A 22,371-nucleotide genomic window follows, 5' to 3' on the forward strand; every position below is an offset into this window, starting at 1 on the left:
AGAGAGAGAGGGGAGAGAAGAGAACAAGGAAAATTTTCAAGGAGGCAGATTTCACCCCAATTTCAAAAAGAACTATCACAGTTACAATCAGGTGAACAGGAAATTTTAGGGGAGTTAGTCCCTTGAGAGACTTCTACACATACGGATGTTTTCCATATAGGTATTCAGAATACTAAGGTAATCATTCGACCAGGGGATGAATCTCATTATCCTTTACAGCATGAACATATTATGAGCTTGTATAATGGTTTCAAAGTGTATAATTACTCTGATTATTCTATACAAGAAGAGTTTTATAGTCTGGATACCATCAAACAAATTAAGTTTTTTTGTAGGAAATTGAATCTTGCGATACAATTTAATGAAGTGGAGGACAATAGAGTATGTGTAGATAGAGAATTAAAGAAAAAAAGTAGTTATATGCCCATAAGTAATCCCACTATCAACAATTATGAAAAGATGGTATGCAAAGATATATATTGGTATAATAAAAATTGTATTAGAAATAAAGATCAATCCCATATGCCTGAGGATAATTTAACCGTAAAAGAAAGAAAATGTTTAGATGAATTAATGAAAAACAAAGATATCAGAATAATGAAATTTCAAATCTTGCATATAAGGAAGCTATTCATAACATTCTTTATGATTCAGGGAATTATGATGGTATGTCTATGAATGAAGTACATATAGGATATAGAAAAATAGATCTATCTATCGAAGAATATTTGTTGGATAATAGACTTACAAAGGAGATTTATGATTTCATACGTACTGAATATCCTATTATGGCCCACATAGTGGGTATACCTAAAATTCATAAATCTATATTAAATCCACCATTTAGACCCATAATATCTGGATCTAAATCAAAAACTTTTAACATAGGTTTAACCATAGACAGATGGATTAAACACACATATAAGAATATTCCTCACCTTATCATTGATTCATGGGATTTTTTAGGTAAATTGTCACCTACCTTATGGAATACAGAGTACACATTTGTTACGATAGATGTTTGTGACCTATTTTCCAGCATTCCAAAGGAAGAGGGTTTGGAATATTTTTGTAACAGTCTTCGGAGTTACTCTAGCCTTAGTTGGGACAGGATAGTCCTTATTTTGGATATGATGTCATTAGTCCTGGACCATAATTATATTACATTTGAGGGTGAAGTTTTTAAACAAAGCAAAGGGGTTGCTATGGGTATCCATGCTTTTTTTTTTAATGGGTGATGCTGGATTGGGAGACTAAATATGTACTAAATAGTGAATATTCTTCTAAAATTATCTTTTATGCAAGATTTTTAGATGACATTTTTATTTTATGGAATGGTTCGATTTGTGGAATATATTAATGGTACTACTAATTTTTTAAAATTTACTTTTAATTTCAGTGATAGTGGTATATCATATTTGGACACACATGTTTATAAAACAAAAAACGGATTTGCATCTAAGGTCTTTAGGAAGAGTACCTTTTCAAATGATTATGTATATTATACTAGTAATCACCCACGTCACATTTTTACGAACATTGTAAAAGGACAGTGTATTAGGGGAGCCAGGATGTCATCTACAAGAAGTGAAATGGAGATTGAGATGCAATTTATTAGACAACTTTTTTTGGATAGAGGATATCCAAAACACTTAATAGATGACACGATTAAATATGTCTCCGTTCAATGGGATTGTAAGTATATTCCCTTATTAGGTAAACATGCCACCAATGTGAATCCAAGCTCCACAAATAATTTTTTAGCTGGCAGGGTATGTGTTCTTACATACACACCCTATGTTGATAGTATTAAGGAGATTTTAACCAGACATTGGGACATAGTGACAGTATCTGATGTATACAAAGATAAATTAGGGCATTTTCCTAAAATAGTATATAAGACTGCTCCTAACCTTAAAAAATTACTTGAAAAAGTGGGGAATGATAAAAGTATTAACAGACTCATAAAGGACTCCACTAAGAGATGTGGGAGATGTAAGCAATGTAAATACATCAATAATCAGTCATATATAACATTAGAAGATGTGAATGGTACGAGAATCAAAAGTATGGATGGTAATTGTAATACTAAACAGGTAGTGTATTTAGCGAAGTGTATAGAATGCCCTGCATTCTATATAGGTAAAACTGATAGACAACTGAGGAAACGCATTTATGAACATTATTATAAGATCAAATGTAAAGATCTTAATAATGCTTTATACAAACATATTAGTGAGGCTGGGGAACAACACATTTTCCAGTTTTCTATTATTGATAAAGAATATCCTAACCCTTTGGGTGGTGACTGGAAAACTAGATTGGCATGTAGAGAAAGTAAATGGCAAATTTTAGTTGATGCCACTAGGAAACCTGGCCTAAATGATTTTATTAGTATTAAGCCATTTCTTCTAATGCAGTAGTTTTGCCATAGTATACATTTATATTCCATCTAATAATGTATTTATTTATTTATTTATTTATCTGATTATATATATTTATTCATTTATTTATATTTATTTATATTATATGATGATTACAATTTTTTATATAATCTTTTACATAATTTTTACACATTGATACATATCAAGTATATGAGTATTAGATGTATTTTCATGTTGTGTCCTTCTTATGTGAGATGTATCAACTATCACAGAATGTTGACACTGTATATAACTTAAGGGGATACCATTATTCCTATCATATTAGTATCATATATACATTGTTTTTAAAAATACAATATTTATAGTTTTTATTTCATATCCTATACATTATTAGATTTTAGATATTAGGACAGAAGAGAGTATTCTGTTCATGGACAGATTGTATTGTATATTTTTACAAATTTAAAATGTAATGTATATTTTATTATCTAAGTCACTACTTAAGAGTTTTATGCCTTTAAGAAATTTCTCATTTTAAAGTTTTTGGCGCCAAAATTTATATATAACATTCAGCATTTGCTGATGCTAACTGTTCTGATGAAGTCTGCCATTGGCGGATGAAAGCGCTTAACTGAGTGTATTCATGCTGTGGATCTTGTTCTTTGATGTCTTTAGTTTATTAAACTGACTTGCTGTGGAAGCTGCGTTGATCCTTTATTGCCAACAACCAGACCAGTCGGGTCAATATTCTTGTGAATGATCTCAATCATTGCTTCAACCAGACCCTGAAGCTTATGGTGTTCATGGTTTACCAGGCTGCTGCACACCCAGCACCTACAGGAGAGAAGCCACTGCCCCCACCCTATTAATATGTCCCCATGTAGTCAGGGGGAGGTGTTGAGTGATCCCATACTTGGGTGACATGTATCTTTTCTGCCCCTGGGTTTCTTAAACTTGTAGAAAGGAGAGAGAGAATGAAAACACTGCACATCATTAAATAAAATGAAATTAAAACATTTTTTCATTTATTCAGAAATTGCTATTAAAGCAATGCTACACAGTATTCACTTAGTACTAGAATGAATTAGAATGAATGCATCCTGAGAAATATGTATTAACAGCACTTGTCATTAATATTTTATTTATTTATTCTATTTATTTATTTGACATTTGTTAACTGTGTTACTCTGACTGGGCAAGAAGCCCTTTTTCAACAGAAGCCCAATGAGAAAAGTTCTAATACAAAAAGAAAGCATACACCATGATAAATACAACAGTAGTGTGTAAAATCTTAGAAACAATAATTACACATGTACATCAATGCTGTTTCAGACTTGTAGACAGAACTTATATAGATTCAAATATACACAGAGTATGGGTGCAGTTAATTAGCTAAATACAACTAGTTAGCTAAGAAAATGCAAATAACATAAGACATCTTGTAGTTTTTTTTTCTTATATTTAGGGAAATTGTCTGCAGAAGCAGGATAAGGAAATAGGGGTATGGTTACCCAAGATGTAATATTAACAGAGATAGTGGAGGGAGAAAAGATGGGGCCGAGATAGGTCAGGTTGGGGTGAAACAGGGGCATGACCATGTTTTCAGCATGTATTCTTTTAGCCTTTTTTTGTAACAGAGGCTACTAGTAGTAGCTCTAAGGTCAGGGGGAAGTTTATTCCATGTGTTAGCAACTGAATGACTATAAAGAAGTTTCCCAGTATGTTTAATGGGTTTATAAACTTCCAGGAGATGTTGCTCTAGGCTGCAGAGACAACATTTGGGGGTGTATGGGGAGATTATGGTAGAGAGGGCAGGGCAGTGTGAGGGATTTGCAAGAATGGAGTGAGTGAGGTGGAGTTGTGGGAGTAGGAGTTGGTTTTGAGCTTCTGGCCATTGAAGATCTTGTAGGGCAGTGCAGTGGTGGGAGCGGTAAGGGAGATTTGCAGAAAACTTACCTATTTTATTGTAGGTTGATTCTAGTTTGACCAGAAGGTTGGTTTGTATGTTAGTGAGAATAGGTGCAGTGTAGAGTAGGTAATAGAAAAACCTGTACCAGAGATCATTTTGTTTCCTTACTTAGGCATTTTTTATTTCTATATAGAAGGCCTAGTTTTTGGTGTGTTTTTTTGATGGCTTGTAGAATGTGGATGTCAAACTTAAGTTGGTCATCAATAACAACACCAAGGAGTTTAGTACGGGTTTTGACTGAGATGGCAGTATTGTTGAGAGAGGTGACAGAGAAGGTGGTTTTGCAACGTTGTAGGTTTTTAGGGAGGAAGAGCAGCAGTTTAGTTGTTTTGGGATTAAGGAGGAGTTCATTGCTAGGTAATAATTTTTCCATGGGCAGAAGTGAGTTTTGGGTAAGAGATAGAAGTTGGGGGAGGTTATCAGAACAGGATATGATGGTGGAATCATCAGCATACTAGATAAGAGAGGAGAGGGGGCAGGTAGAGTAAAGATTACTTGTGAAAATGTTAAAGAGGAGGGGCCCCTACTATTGAACCTTGGGGTACACCTATATGAACAGGAAGGAAGGGTGAAGAGGCTGATAGCCACCTGACAGACTGCAGTCTATCAAAGAGGTAGCTAGTAAACCAGAGTACATCAAACTGTGAAAGATTCAGGTCTTTAAGTTTAGATATAAGCAGTATGTGGGATACAGTGTCAAAAGCTTTGGACAAATCAAAGAAGAGGTGTGTGGGATACAGTGTCAAAAGCTTTGGACAAATCAAAGAAGAGACTAGAGACTAATTTGTTTTCATCATGAGCTTTGGCAATGATATGAGTGAAATTTATGAGAGCAGTGGCGGTGCTGTGATGGGGGCGGAAACCATGTTGTGTTGGTGTTAGGAGATTATTATGTATAAGGTGCTTGAGGATTTGTTTGTGAATACATTTTTCCATAATTTTGGAGAGAGGAGATAGGATAGCAATGTGGCAATAGTTGGAGGGGTCACTAGAATTCCATCCTTTATGGAGAGGAATGACATAGAATTTTTTCCATAGTTTGGGCATGGTGTTTTCGAGGATAGATCGATTTATATGTATGGAAACGGGGTAGGCAATGGCACTGGTGGAAATTTTTTAGAAATTGAGGGGGTAAGTTATCAACAGAAGGGGAGCATGGTTTAAGTTTAGCAAGGAGAGATCTGATGTAAGCAGTGGGGGCAGGCTTTAAAGAGAAAGTGGGGGTAGGTGAAGTAGGGAGGGTATCATTAGAAGATGGATTTGTGTGCTTATTTTTAGTAAGATTTTTAGTGGATTCAATGAAGAAAGAGTTTAGAAGAGTAGCAGTATCGAGGTCAGAGCTATTTGCACATGGGTTAGGTGTGGAAGGCTTGCCTGGATAAAGGATTTTGTTAATATTATTCCAAAATAGTATGTGGTTAGAGTGTAGATTCTGTAGTGGTTTCTGATAGTATTGTTTTTATCATTGTCAATGTGCTTTTTGGTATGGTTCCTGAGTTCTCTATAATTTTGTAGATGGGATGGGAGATTTGTCTTTTTCCATATCCTCCAGGCTCTATCTCTCTGTAGCATTAGGTTATGTGTGGGTTGTGTTAGCCAAGGAGAAAAGTTTGATTTTAGTCTAATTTTTCTGATGGGGGCCAGAGAGTTTAGGGTATTAAGGAAGATTTTGTTAAATTTGGAGATGACCTCGTCTAAAGGAAGGTTAGATAAGCAGGACCAGTTGAAAGAGGAAAGTATATCATTGAAGGTAGCAGGGTTGAAGTTGGACAGTTTGTGATAGTCTTTAAAATGGTGGAGTCTATGAAGCTGGGGGAGTGTCAGTGAACAAGGGTGAGGAGATGATCACTGAGATAGTCAGGAAGAGTACATGGATTATGACAGAGGTTAGGGTTAGAAGTTAGAATCCAGTCAAGGATTGCACTATTGTTGGCCTGTTTGTTATATCACGTGGGAGTAGAGATAAGCTGGGAGAAACCATAGAGGTTAATGCAGGTATTGGGTGAGGTGGAGTTAATGGGGACCAATTGATGTTAACGTCTCACAGAATAATGGTCTCATAGGTGATGTTATCAGAGAACTGGTAGAGAACTTGTTCTAGGACAGGAATGTTGTTATCAGGGGATGTAGATTTCAGAAATAGCAAGTTTTTATTGGTTATTAAGTTTGCAATTAAATATAAGGACTTCAGTGGGGTGGAAATTAGGTAGGAGTGCGGGAAGAGGGTATAGTGAGAAGTGTACTGAGTATAGAATGGCTATGCATCCTCCTTTTTTTAGAGAGATGGTCAAGCTGGAAGATATTATAGCCTGGGGGAATAATTTCTGAGTCAGAGATATGAGGCTGTAGCCATGGCTCAGACAGAGTTAGAATGTCTGGGGTATACTGAGTGATCATGGTGTGAAGAGGGGACACTTTATTAGATATACTTTGTAGATTGAGGGAGAGTATAATGAGACTTTTGGAAGGAGGGAGGTTAGCTGAGTCAGGGGAAGTAGTAGGGTGAGGAATGGTAGATAAAGTGGGAGAATATGAAGAGATGTTAGGACTATCAGTAGAACTGTGCATGGGAGTAGTGGTGTTGGCCCGGGATTGGGGTTGGATGTCACCAGAACATGGTAGGCAACTTAGGAAGTATAGCTTAGAGCTTGCTGGGGGGAAATAGGACAACTACTTAGGATTGGTTTTATAGGTATTGAGGGGAAGGACTTCAAGTTTGTGGAAGTGTGTTGTGCAGTTAGAGAATAGTGGAGGGAGCAATGGAGTAGTTGGTAGTGCTTTGTACATCAGTGTAGAGATAGGAGAGGGTAGGTGATAGCACTGTTGTGATCAATGGGCCAAAACAAGAAGTAGAAAGTGTTAGAATACTTAAGCAGGAGAAGAGAAGGAAGGATGAGAGCATGTTTCAGAGGGATTGAAAAAAGTGATAGGGTAAGATAGGTGGTGCTGTAGAATTGAAAAAGTGAGAATGGGAGGGGGTGGGGAGTGGAGTTTGCTATGTGAGATGGGGGAGTGGTTAATTAGGGTAAATTATAAAGGAAATGAAAGCAGGGGTGGGTGAAAAAGGAGGTAGAGTAGGGGAGCGGAGTGAGCTCGAGCAGAGTGAGGGCAAACAAAGTGGGTAGACCCCTCAGCTATAGCGTACAGATGCCAAAAATGTTATCAGTCACCCAGTCAACAAGGTACGTACACTGAATACTGTAGTCCTAGGGGTATGTTTTGCCTTTTATTCCACTAAGTTTGCTAGCATTTATTAAGAAATAGCCCTCTTCTTCTTCTTCTTTCTGCTTTTCCTGGTTAGGGGTTGCCACAGCAGATCACCTGTCTGTTCATGATTGGCAGTGGAGTTTTACAGTGTCAAGTTGCCAGCCTGGTGCTCAACCTTCCACAGAAGGCACAGACATGCATGCACTCACATCTAGGGCCAATTTAGAGTATCCAATCCACCTACAACATGTCTCTGGGATGTGGGAGAAAACCGGAGCACCCAGAGGAAACCCACGCGACCACATGGAGAACATGCAGACTCCACACAGAAGGCACCCCAGCCAAGGATTGAACCGGAGAACCTCTTGCTGTGAGACAGCAATGCTAACTGCTGCACCACTGTGGCCACCCTATTTAGAAATAGCCAATGACACAATTAAGTAACAATTAATTACAATTAATTAACAATGACACTATTAAGGTAACAGTTGTAATCATTAGTAATTTGTGGCATAGGGCTATTTCTTAATAGCCCAATGATTAGTAATTTGTGTCATTGGGCTATTAAGAAATAGCCCAATGACACAAATTACTAATGATTACAACTATTACCTTAATAGTGGTGAGCAAAGTGGGCATTAGGGAAATGGTCACAGGTATAAGGAGTACAATATAAGCAACAAATCTGGCAGTGTAAAACTGAATCTGAAGCATGAGACTATGGGAGGGAAAAAGGGGAGCTAAGCAAAAAGTGAAGAAAAAACAAAGCAGCTGTCATTCTCAGCTGTATACTTTACAGATTCAGTGAATCTTTACAAACTGAGAGACCAGCTATAAATTGGTTGAACCTGCATTCAGTAACTTAGCAGGTTTTGGTGTTATATGCGATCCTGTTCTTGTTATGCTTTTAAGCTTCCTGTCACAAAAGGTATAACCTGGGATCTACCAAGGGTCAGGGAGAGTGCAAAGGGTTTGCTAAAGGAGAAAGTAGAGGAAAAGCAAGTTAGGATTTTTGAAAAAATAAATAGAAGGAATATTTTGGATAATTACAGTTTGATAGCATCACACAGTTCAGCAGGGAGAAAGCTATGCAGTAACAATGTATTCATCATTTCCAGTAATATAAAAATGCAGTGAAACATATAAATTATGTATCCAATATGGAAACTAGTTCATTTGTAATGCTCTTAGTCCAACATCTGGAGCATAAGCCAGTGCCAACAACCAATATCGAGCTTATATAGCAAATAGTTGTTCGGGTAAATATTTACTTGTACTTCCAGACTATTTGGAGGGCAAATATAACCATAATAGACATATACCCCCATACAAAAGTTTCATCCACACAAATACATTACTTATAACAGCTCCGCATTACATAATGCTGGTAGAGGAAATGCTACAGCTACTGCACATGTTCCTTACGTATTGCACATTATGGACATAATATAAAAGTACTTTTCTTTAGTGTCACCCTGAATAACCTCTCAATTTATACAGTCATATCGCATGCTTATTCACTGAGCTTCCAATTTATAAGATGACCAGACAGGAATAACAAAAATACTATAACCATAAGTAAATAAACACAACCAAACAACAACAAATAATTGTATAACCCTGGCCAGGAATAGATTCAGTTTAGAGCAGTCATGTTACAATTTAAATAAATTCACAGGTATATATCACTTACTGTTGTTGTATACAGTGCCGGAGGACTGAACAGCTGCATTTCTGAATTAAAAATGGCACCCATAGTTATTAAAATCTATGACTGGAAGTAACTGGTTGTTGGAGTAAGAGGGAGAGGGGAGGGATTACTAGGCCAATCAGAGAGTAGGAGCCTTATATTGTGACCTGTAACCCCTCAGCTCTAGCATACAGAGGCCAAAAATATTATCAGTTACAAAGTCAACAATGTAAGTACAATGAATAGTGTAGTCCTAGGGATATGTTTTGCCTTATATTCTACTAAGTTTGCTAGCGTTTATTAAGAAATTGCCCAATGGCACAAATTACTAATGATTACAACTGTTACCTTAATAGTGTGAAGCAAAATGGGCATTAGGGAAATGTTCACAGGTATAAGGAGTACAATATAAGCAACAAATCTGGCAGTGTAAAAGTTGAATCTGGAGTATGAGGCTATGGAAGGGAAAAGGGGAGCTAAGCAAAAAGCAAAGAAAATACAAAGTAGCTTTCATTCCCGGCTGTATACTTTACAGATACAATGAATCGAGTCCCCTACAGATGAACGAAATCCCAAAAAGTCGACTTTCATATGGCCGAGACCATATGATCGACTTTTAGAATTTTGAACGTTCAAAACAGACATCTCCATATAGTCTGGAATGGGAAGATTTCCATCTTCCGCACTGTAGTGCAATCTCAGCATTGGTATATTTAAATTGCAGGGGGGGCACAGCCCCCCATGGGGGGTTCAGGGGGGCTTACCCCCTTCTAGCAACGTGTAGGTACGTTTTTGCTTTGTGTTTTTTTTTTAAAACAATGTTCAAAAGTCCAAAAGTCGATCATATGGTCTTGGCCCTATGAAAGCGGATTTTTGGGATTTTGATCATGTATAGTAGACCTAGTGAATCTTTACAAACAGAGAAACCAGCTGTAAATTGGTTGAACCTACATTCAGTAGCTTAGCAGGTTCTGGTGCTATATGTGATCCTGTTCTTAGTGGGCTTTTCTACTTCCTATATGATATAAATTAATAACTATTTTATTACTTTATGTATTACCTCAGCACTAAAATCTATTTCAGTAACATTTAATGTTGTCAAAACCATTGTGGGCTTCATTGATATGTATTGCATTTCCTTGCACTTCAGTAGTTCAGCATACTAAATTAACATTCAGTTCTCGGTTTTTATTATAATAACTGTGGACCGATGGCCTGATCGTGATCTATCAGATAGACTAGAAATGAATGGATTTTTTAAGGGCATATATTTTTATATGGCTTTTCTTATGAACTCTCTGCACAAGCCTTGCAACCCTCTGCTAGTGATGGAGCCTGTTGTAGCCAATCTCCTCCTCAGCTGTGGAGACGTGAAAAAAGAAGAAAAGAATACTCATTACTTACTCCATGTCTGTGTGCATTATGGGTGGAAGCAATTCATTATTTACAACTATATCAAATTAAGCAATCATTTTAACTGATGTCAAAATATTTCTACTTCATACATGCTTCATGTTCTGAAGCAGTCCACAGTCTTTTCCTAAGGAAATATAGCATGTTAATATGAAAGCCTGTCACTGGGGTTTGGTAAGTATTTCTTGAAAACTATAGCAAAGTTGAGAGGTGATTCATCCTGGTAAACCTGTTATGGTGTATGTGTCTACTTCATGAAGACTATGGTGCGTAACTTAATACACTGTTATAGCAAGTACTGACAACCCCAGGGTTGATACATTCACAGGCACCATAGCGTCTGTGGAAGGGATTTAGGTCTGTGTATTGACGTACTGGTCTGCTTCAAACCATATGCTGCCATGGCAACATCAATAGATAGTCAATCTTAAGAAGGAGGGTCACATTTCTGAAAGTGCAGCTAACATTATAATTTCAAGTGACCAGTCTAAGCAGCAATGAAATATTCATATCAATATTTAACAGTTTGTATGAGACTCTTGCTATTAGATCTATGGTATGGTAATTCATTAATTAATTCAAAATGCTATTCAGGATGACCTAAATATTATGGAAATGGTGCCTTGCTCTATTAAGCCATATTTTAAGCATTGGAAAATTCTGAAAATTACTAAAATCATTAGCAATATATGTATAGCTGGTATTGCAAAATAATAACCTTTCACAGTAGAAGTTAAGTTTCCTATGACTAAGCAGTAAAATTTATGAAACAATTAATACACAGCAATTGCTACCACCATATAAATGAAAAATAAACATTTCATTAGAAATATTTTGGTTGTGCAGCACCAATACCTTTTTATAACAGAAGAGAAGCATTGCATTTTTGCTTCCTTGAATAACACATACAAACTGCATATATAGCAGACTATACAGAACTACAAACATACACATACACATACAAAAACATGTAGAGTACATTATGTAAATACATGTGTATGTGTGTGTGTGTGTGTGTGTGTGTGTGTGTGTGTGATATATATATATATATGTATATATATATATATATATATATATATATATATATATATATATATATATATATATATATATATATATATATATATATATATATATCTATATGTATGTATGGGTCTACTTCTAAATTTTGAAGTTTCAAAACGTTGAAATCCTTATGGTTGACACCATAAGATCAAAGTTTTGAAACTTTAAACCGTTTAAATGGAGATTGATGTACAGAGTGGACCGGTATATTTATTGTTTTTATTGTTGTAGTGTGATCTCGGAGTTGGTATATTTAATTAGCAGGGGTTGTGGGGGTGCAGAGGGGCTTGCCCCTGCAAAAATGTAAAAAAAATTTTTTTTTGTTTTTATTTTTTTTATTTACATTTAAAAGTTTCAAAACTTTGATGTTATGCTCTTGACCAAAAAAAATTCAAAGCTTTGAAACTTTGAAATTTTGAAGTAGAGCCATATATATATATATATATATATATATATATATATATATATATATATATATATCCATTTCTGTGGTTTCGCTATTTTCAGCACTGTGGTGGAAAGTTACGGGTTGGGTTCAGGTAAGTACGCAATTGTGCGGATGTTAGGGTTAGGGTGCAGGTGAGGTGGGTGTGCGATAGTGACAAATCTTAGGCTTAGGGCAGGATAGGTGAGTTGGGTTAGGGCGCGGGTCAGGTGAGTGTGCGATAGTGACAGACCTTAGGGTTAGGGTTTGGGTTAAGGTAAGAGGATAGATAGTAGTGTATGTACAGTTTAGTGTAGGGTTAGATGTAGGATTTTAAGTGTATGTGTGTGGATTGCTGTTTCTTTGGTGTGCTTGTGTTTTGTATGTATTTCCTGTAACAGCGATTTTTTTCCCTGAAAAAAAAATCACTGTTCTAAGCCTTCGATGGTTTTGCACTTCGAGGTTAGAAGTTTGAACTCGAACTTCTGCCATTTCGCCGAAGTGATATAGACCCTATATATATATTTATATATATATATATATATATATATATATATATATGTGTGTGTGTGTGTGTGTGTGTGTGTGTGTGTGTGTGTGTGTGTGTGTGTGTGTGTTGTGTGTGTGTATATTTGTGTATGCATGCATGCATATCTGTATCTATATCTGTATCTACAGTATATATATATATATATATATATATATATATATATATATATATATATATATATATATATATATATATATATATATAGGCATAGGTAGACCGGTCACATAGTGGACCCAAAATCTTAAATCCGGAACAGCAAAATTGTGGCCAGGTCAAAAGTGAATACATCAACACCCATAGTTCAATGTATTTGACATAGCAAGAGATGATGACAGTCATCCATACTATGCACCTTAATGTACCGTGACATTCTGTAGTCGATGGTGCATGTATTTTACTATTTTGCAGGGGGGCAACCCCCCCTGCACCACCTATGTGGGGAACTGCACCCCCCACACCCCTGCAAATTATATATGCCAAGCCCCCAGATCATACTACAGTAAGGAAATGGGCTAATTCCCTATTTGTCACTGAACCGCGGTCTTGGTGCACAGTGCAAAAATCAGATAATCAGACTACACTACCCATTCACTGTAGTGTAGTCGACATATTTTGATTCGGCATTCTGCCCATTGGTAAACTGCTTTTCTATAGCATGCCAGTCGATAGCAGTGACTTCGGGTATTCAACTCATACATTACTATTACGTTAAAGAATGACACTACCCACATACATACATATAGATATACATATATATATATATATATATATATATATATATATATATATAGATATATATATATATGTATATATCAAAGGTCAGTATTCTAAAATGAGCATGCTGACTGGACAACCCAATCAGCATGCCAGGTGTAAATCAAGAAGATCCCAGTAGAAAGAAGTCCAGCCTCAGACGACTTCTTGACTGCCAGAATGTTTCTATTGAGAAATGCAGCAATAAACCTTACTAAAACATTTTATCTGCTCATTAAAAGGTACTGCAAGTAATATCAGAGAAGCTCTAGAAAAGTTGAAAAGCTGACACTTATGTCTTCCAGGATTACAATCTATTGTGCTACCAGTAAGCACATCTGTCAACTCTACTGACTTTTACAGAACATCCCACATGTTAGCATTACATACTTCCAACTAAAAAAAGAAAATATTGGCTTTCCATGTACTTTTCAAATTAATTTTAAATAAAATAGCATTGAAACAGAACATTGTAACTCTCTCTCTAACATTTCCCTTACTGCTATACTGCATATGTAAATGACCAAAAAAAATCCACAACCTACACCTATGAAAACAATTGATTGTAAACCACAGTAATTTATATTAAAATCCAGTGTTTTGCAAAGTACAAGCAAAAATATGAGTACTGGCAGTGACAGTCTGCAAAAGTCTGAGCAGTACAGACTAATGCTTATCAGCTGTATGATCATTCATACTGCCATTAAGCATAACTTTTAACAGTTTTTCAAATTGTATCCCATGTTTTTATATTTTGCCTGTACTTCCTATTTTTTTTTAATTTGCACATAAGTAACTGAAGATTTCAGGAAAGCAGTAATACCACACGTCTTATATGTTTCTGTTGACCCTGGTAAACTACTGATTTTGTGGTAATTCACCAAATATTGCATTCATTGATCAATGCCATGACAGCCAAAAAAAATGCATCAGGACATTTCTCTTCAGTAATGTCAGACACTGCAGTTTCATTTTACTTACCTATTCAGTAAAAAACAAAAATGTATCTGGGATGGGGGTATACAGAGAATGAGAGACACAGAGAGACCACGAGCGCTACAGGGCTCACTCCATTCTGCCTCTTGTACTGAACTAATATACTGCGTAAACATACAATGTATATGCCATACGCACATATAGTACATATGGTTTCAAGGCATAAGATGGAGGCCCACTAACATTGCTTTACATAATCACATTATTTAAGAAAGGTAAGCAAGTTCTTTCTTAAATAATGTGATTGTGTAACAGCAATAACTGACTCCTGGGTGTGGGTGTCACAGGATTCACCAACAAATAGATTTGTTTGTTCACCCAGGTATATTTATGTATCTACTGAAAAAGAATGAATGACCCAAACATCAGTTTTCACAAGCTCAAGCAAAAATAGTCAGCTTTGCAATCATTGATATGCTACTATTCAAGTGCTGAGCAAAAATCTCTGCACATGGAAAACAAATTTTTAAAAAATATACTTAAACATTATTTTTTGCAAGAGGGCAAGCCCCCCCTGCAACTCCACCTCACCCCTGCACCTCCTGCTAATTATATAGGCAAATTTTGATATCCTTGACAGACCAGCTTGGGACTCAACCCTGGGCTTTAATAGATGCCACTGGACTCAACCCCAGGCTTTAATGGATGTCATTCTTCTGAAATGTCAGTACATGAATGAGATGTAGAAGTGTGATGCAGGGGATAGTAGGGGCAGCATATGACAGATTTTGGAGTCCTTTATATCTTTTGTGAGAACTTTTGGGGTCTCTCTCAATTTGCAGATGTCAGGTGAGATACATCCTTCTAACCACTTTAGCAATGTGAGGTGTCAAAGAAAAGGCCACTGTCAACTCCTGTCCCCCAGGTCCCTGATAACCTCTTCTGTGTAGTGTGGATTGCCACATATGGTAGCTTGGGGGGTTACCTTTTTCCGAAGGGTATGACTATACATTTTTGGCATTTTTACTTCAGGCCATGGGGCTGGGGCACCAGCTATCTGTTTCGAGGAGTCCCTTCTGAAGGATCCCCGTCCCGCCAGCCTTTCCATCACTTTCCATTTGCAGTCGTCTGTTTGCTTTGTCGCCCAAAGTGCTCCCATTTCTCTTCTACAATGTGGGAGTCTGTAGACCAATAACCAGGCCTGTGGGCCTAGGGGCTATACCGTGTTGGGACCACACTTGTGACCCGCTGACCTGGACACAGCCAGTAACAGCACCCAAACAGTTCTGCTTGTGGGTTCATTGTGAAGCATCTTACCCATCTTTTATTTATGGGTTTTTCTACAATACCATTGGGGTATTGTGTGGCGGTTTCCGGGTCGAAAGGTAGGTGGTATGGACTGTAGCAAGCAAGGTGGTAGTGGGTATGGACTGCCTTCTCAACAGCCTTGCAAGTGAAAACTCAAGATCTTCCTTGACAAAGCCAAACTGGGTCGGGTTTGATGTCCAAAGTTTCTTGTAACCTCGGGTCGGGTCCAAATGCTCTCCTCCTTTGTTTACTTTAGACTAAACTTCCCTCCATAGATTTGCAGACTAGACTTGTCAGACTGTTGGGCGGTAATTACCAGGGTCCGTAGGGTCCCGCTTTGCCGACCTGGGGGCACAGGCGTGGTGCCGTCTTATTTATTAGCCTGCTGTATGTGCAACAACTTTCACAACTTTATGTGTATGAGCTACACTCTCTGGGGTGTAACATCACTTTGCCCAGGAAATATACCCATATAGGTGTATCTATTGAAATGTTAGCTATGGCAGGCTTAGTGTACTAACAGGATGCATAGTCACCTGCAGTTCCATTTTCCATAGTTACATTGTCTTTGGATAAATAAACGGGAACTTTCCCAGAATGTAATATAGGGGCAGAGATTTATTTCATGCAGTTTTTCATTTCTTCTTTTTTAAGAAATAGTAAAAACGTTGGAATGTGATGTCACAATTTTGTTTTAAATGTATTCAAGTATGTTCATTTATGCTGACTTTGATTCCTATAGCAGCTTTTAACGAAAGTCATATAACCAGTTCTGGAAAGTTACATCAGGAAATGTTGTGCAGTGTTTTGTGGCATTTTATTTACCCTGTAGCAGCAAATTGGTATTTTTCTACTCTGTCAGAACTGTTAGGGAAAGTAAGGAAAAGTGGAATAACAACAGTCAGACAGATATAAATCTGGCTTTAACAACCTTATAAATACATACATACTATGCAGAAGGTATAATTTTCTAGTGTGTGACTGAAGAGCAATTGGCAGTCCCACATGATCACGAGGAACCATAACCTTCAGAAAGCCGTATGAATTTACACCTAGAAGTGGAGTTACACATGTGCTATGGTATAATTCATAGAGCTCAGTGTGGCTGAACCTAATTTGCATGAGAACTTTTTAAATCAACTCCAACTTATACTGACTTGCCCTAAGTTTACCATTTCAGACTTAGCTGGGCTCCACACTTTCTCAACAGTCCATGAAAAGCTCAAATTAACTAAAGCCTTTTATAAACAAAAGGGATAATCATAAACACAGAAAAAAGCAGTTATCATTACAGCCCACTGTGATCTCTCTTCAACAATAGAATATATTTACTGGTAAGGTATGACATTTAATAGTATTTTGATGGATTATAAGTGACACGCTTTGGAATTTGTAAGATGCCATTTTCAGTGCTGTCTAAATATGTCACACGGCTTACTGCTGACAATAGTGATTATTAATAGGTAACTACAGGTACAGACTAAAGGACAGCTCATTTAATTAATAAGTGAAATATGTACTGACTACCACACTCTCACAGCAAAAACATACAGTCATATGTATTGATATTTCAGCAGAGGAGTAGAAAACACAGGCAGTATGGAAAATAATTGAAAACCACAAATCTGAAGGAGTGGTGCAAAGTGGATATCACCATTCATGTGTATTTGTGCAATGCAGTGGCACACATGGTCCACATTTCTTAAAAGAATCATACAAGGATGGCGAATGCCACTTAGTAACTTTTGTCACACAATATGATTGCAGATTAGAACATGTTGTAACAGCAGAGAGAAAGACACAGGAGAAACAAATTCAGTTCTTAGGAGAATCACATCCTTTTGGATGCTCAGAGGAAATAATTGGAAATGTCTTTTTCGAAAAGGGGGTTCAAAATAGGCTAATATATGGAATCAAGTAGTGATAGACATTAATATTGTAAAGGGAAGGAACTACACCCTAGCACAGTGCAGAAAAAAAAGCCAATGACATGGTGGAATGAACCAGGACAAAGACAGGCAGAATGCAATTGCCCATAGCAAAACTGGTTTGGTTGTAGCTCCTTCATACTCTGACTTTTATCAAAGGATGAGGAGTACTTTTGCTCTATAAGGTGATATGATTTTGATGCAGATGAGTTCATTGCATGAATCAACAAGGTGGAGATAGCACCAGTACCTTCAGACCCTTACAATAACCACATTTGGGTAGTGTGGAAGGTTAACGTAGCTCATTTAACCAAATTTTTCTGAAATTTATTTGGCATGTTACATGCACATATGACTCTTACATGTTTCATCATCAGATATGCCATTAAAATCAGAAGCAGACGAAAATCTGCAGACGATTCAGAATAATTTTTTGTCACCCTACCAATAAATAAAAATAATTCCAAGTGTCATAAGTCACTTTAACCACATATTCACATATGTAGTCAGCACCAGAGTAAAGGTCATCCAGTTTCTTATCACAGCAGGCTGATGCTGACAGCAAAATGGCTGTTGATTACTGTCACACTGCCAGCCCAGCTATCAGGAATTTTGTAAATAATTCTATGTCATTTGTGAATATTGATATGATTTATACAGAAGTGTATGTTCTGTACTGAGCTAAAATGTAACCATAGCATGCCCTGCTGGCTTACAACAGAAATGTATATAAACTATTGTAATTGTGTAAATGCATATGTTTTAACAGTGGAAACAAGAACATAGAGGGTTACCTTGTAGAACTTTAAGAAAATAGTTGAAATTAAATTGTTTTATGATTGTGCTATAAAAGTTTTCTTTCAGTTTCAATCAACAGGAGACAGGATGTCTATACTAGTGGACTCTCTGTGATGTTTTGTGTTTTATCATTTTATGTCTTCCTGCAGTTGCAAAGATCTGAGAGATATGTATTTTTCACAGAAAGATGCTAAATTCTGCAAGTTTCTGACAAAGGGGGTTTACTTTGGGAGCTGAAGTCAGGTGACAAAAAGTTATGTCATCCAAGCTAACCCAGCAGTAATGTTTGATATTAATTTAAGAACTCTCTCAGAGAGAGACTGTGAATTTTGTATTTTGTCTTTGACCTAACAAGAACATCCACTTATCACCACTTCTGTACTTGCATTGCTGTTTTAAGTTTTTAGGACACAGTAACTCTTTTGGATTCAAATAGGAATATAGTAAAGTGTAGCTAAGATGTTTTCTTTATTTATTTGAGACTGTCCTGCAATGTTGTTTTAAATATTTCCTGTGATTTTGAACTCTGATGTAACTGATTACTTACTGAGTATTGTCTTGTTCTTTTATTATTTATTATTAAATATATCTAAACGTTTTAATTGTGACTGGTCTGTTTAGAGATATTTTTGGCTCTTAGAATAATTGCATATCTATATCGCAACAGTGTACAAGCCACTCCTAAATAGCCTTGCTCTTTGTCAAACTGCCATTTGGATTAATAGTAAAATTACACAGTAGGGACGGGCACCCCTTGTTAAGGGCATTAAAGTAACTGATAAGTAGTGGCTGGTTGCAGTTGGAACTACCTTATAGTCTGGGCAGAAGGGGGCATAGCTAGCAAACCTGTGCCAGCATTTCCCAGGTGTGTGTTTGTATTAGAGTGTGTGTCAGCTTCTTGGGCAGAGACACAAAGCACTGGATGGACAGAGAGGGTGATGGAGATCTTGGTTTGGCCACTCAGCTGAGATCTCACCCCTATAGCAGTGCCAATGGGGAGTCTTCTTGGGGATCTGGAGAAAGAGGGAGGAAACCATCCCCAGACTGACTGTGATCTCTGTGTGCTCTTAAGGGAAATTGCAATTTACTGTGTGTGTACTTGTCATCCTCTCAGTGTGTACATTCCCCACTGTTGCCAGTGGTGAGGTTTGAGGCTCTTTGATTACTGGTCCAGTGCAGGGGTGTCTCGGTTATGATGCCATAACTCTCATTCTCATGATACAGCCTGAGGACATAGTCATAAAGTGCACTAGCAGGGCCTGCTACACCACAGCAAGTGGATAACTCTTTAAGCAATGCCACAGGCACACACACTAAGTAGAAAAAAAGACATGTTATTATAGAAGAGGAGAAACCATGTAGCTCAACACCTATTTCTTGTGCACAGTCTAAACACCTTCATGAAGAGACTACCCCTTCAGAGATTGCAGTAACTATTGTTATACCTATACACAGAGGTTTCAGTTAAAATGTATGTCACAGACAGCTACAGAGACTTGTAAATCCCTTGGGTCCACAGAAGTAGATGTGCCATGCATAGTTTGAGCCCAGGCCACTACCACTGAGAGTCAGGTAGACATAGTTACAGTACTACAAGGTATATATTAGGAATTTCACAAGTACATGGGAATAAATGAGGCCAGGAATGATGTCATGGTGATTCTCATGCTCAGTCTGGTTGCACAAACAATTCCATGTCAGCCTCCATGCACACATTCATAAAGGCTTACCAGACACACATTATGAACACAGGTACATGTGGCCATGAAACTGTCGGAATTTGTGGTGGATGAGAAGACTACACATAATGTGCCTCTCAGTGAAGTGCTGTAGACATTCAGATGGATTCCCCAAAGAATAAGGTGACCAGACATTATCAGACTTCCACAGCACATAGAAGAACCTCTCAGTCATGGTTGAGGCTCCACACCACAGTTAAGTCAATGTCAATAGATTACCCTGCATCTGGTAGATCCTGCCATTACAGCAACCCAGCATCAAGCTCACATGCCTGCACATGCACTGTGGGAACATTGTATAAGACACCTTCTAAATCTAGCTTGCAGTTTTTAAATCAGTAAGAGAAAGCAGTACTTATGCAGCAGTCTGTTTAAATACATGGTTGCTGTATCACTTCTTTTTGCAATATGAAAAACACAAGACAAAGAATACCAAAGGGAAAAAAAATAACACAGAGAAAACACATTTTTCTAATGCAAGTTGTAAGTGCCACTTAACAGTTAGCATAGTCTTATATTCAACACCCCCAAATTAAAATAGTAGTATAGCCATACACAGGTCACAATACCTATTTTTCAACACTCAGTCTTTACACTGTATAAATGAAAGCTGATGGTTTTGTTATAAAAAAACATTTCTATGGTTGAAAAATAAAAAAATGCCTGATATACAATGCATGACTGCCTCACACCACACAGCATAGCCAACAAGCTACACTGCATGCACCAAGACTTATGTGTGTAATTGTTTTTTTCTCACTGTTACTAAAAGAATGTCAGGTTCCATAGAGTGGCTAGACACACCGTCTTTGCCTATGCAACCATATAACATGCAGGAGCCTACCAGAGGGGCTACCATGCTACTGCCATTGTCTCCCTGTCATCACATTCATCAGGGGTGGGAGGAATGATAGAGGGATCTGCACTGCCACAATCAGACACTGGGTGTCACAGTAGCACACCAGACTGATAAATTATCATACTGTGTAGAATGCACCAACCAGTGGACATCCTGCATGCAGTAGCAGAGTCATACTAAAGGGAAATCCCAGACTTGTCCATGCAACAGAAATGAGCTTTCAAAACATGAAGCACTCACTCAAAGACTATCCATATCTGGGACAGGGTGGTATTAAAGTGTTCCTTAACAGCTCCCTGTGAGTTACAGACTGGTATCATTAACCAGGTTAACTTGCATCACTTGGAAAACAAAACAGGAAAGGGATACATAACAAGAAGAAGAGGTGATTACTAAGTAGTGTCAATACTACTCTTCATATACTGAAATACCTACACTTAGGAATATTAAAAATGTTTTGCACTTTTCATCTAAGTGACCAAAAGGAATCCTATAATGCAGGAAAAGGTGTGAGCTTATGTGTCAAAAGAGTGAGCTTATGTGTCAAATATGGGAATTATGGGAACTGTCCAATTCTGGGCCAATAGGTCGGTGATGCATCCCCATGCATCACACTATCCATGGCAATTGATGGAATATTAGGCCTTTCTGTTCAGCTGTCACTTCTATCATGGGCCAGACAGGGCCCTAAAGGCAACATGAGTGCAATCTATCTTGCCAAGCACCTAAGGAAAGCTTGCCAGCCTGAAGAAGGCACACATGATACTGGATTGATCCTAAAGTGACAATGGGAAATAGATGTACTGATCTTCATGTGCCAAGAGTATGTTGAGGAACTGCTGAAGTATCCTGAAGCAGAAGCCTGTGAGACACTGAATGTGGACCCAGTTTGTCTCTAGTAGGTCCCCATGGCAAGTACAGTGACAGCTACACATGCGTTGGTATCCACAGAGATAGGAAGACCATGTGCCCTCCCCAGTCCAGGTCTATGGGCTATACAAACTCTGCAAAGCTCATACTGTATCACTGTCCACTCTAAATCTATCCAGGATTTTGTGATCAGCAATGTTTATGAGTCAGCCTTTGTCTGTATCTTCTTCCTCTCTTGGCCAGAGAGTTCTGCTGGGCACAACTGTTTTTGGCATTCTCGAGACAAGTACCTCAGAATAGGGAAATAGTTAAGATGCCAGGAAATTCAAGCATCTGGGCAGCGCAGTGGTGCAGCGGTTAATACTGTTGCCTCACAGCAAGAGGTTCTCCAGTTCAATTCTCGGCTGGGGTGCCTTCTGTGTGGAGTTTGCATGTTCTCCCTGTGTTCGCGTGGGTTTCCTCCAGGTACTCTGGTTTC

The sequence above is a fragment of the Protopterus annectens genome, chromosome 7.part1, assembly GCF_019279795.1.
Source record: "Protopterus annectens isolate FY-2018-M chromosome 7.part1, PAN1.0, whole genome shotgun sequence".
Taxonomy (NCBI): Eukaryota; Metazoa; Chordata; order Ceratodontiformes; family Protopteridae; genus Protopterus; species Protopterus annectens.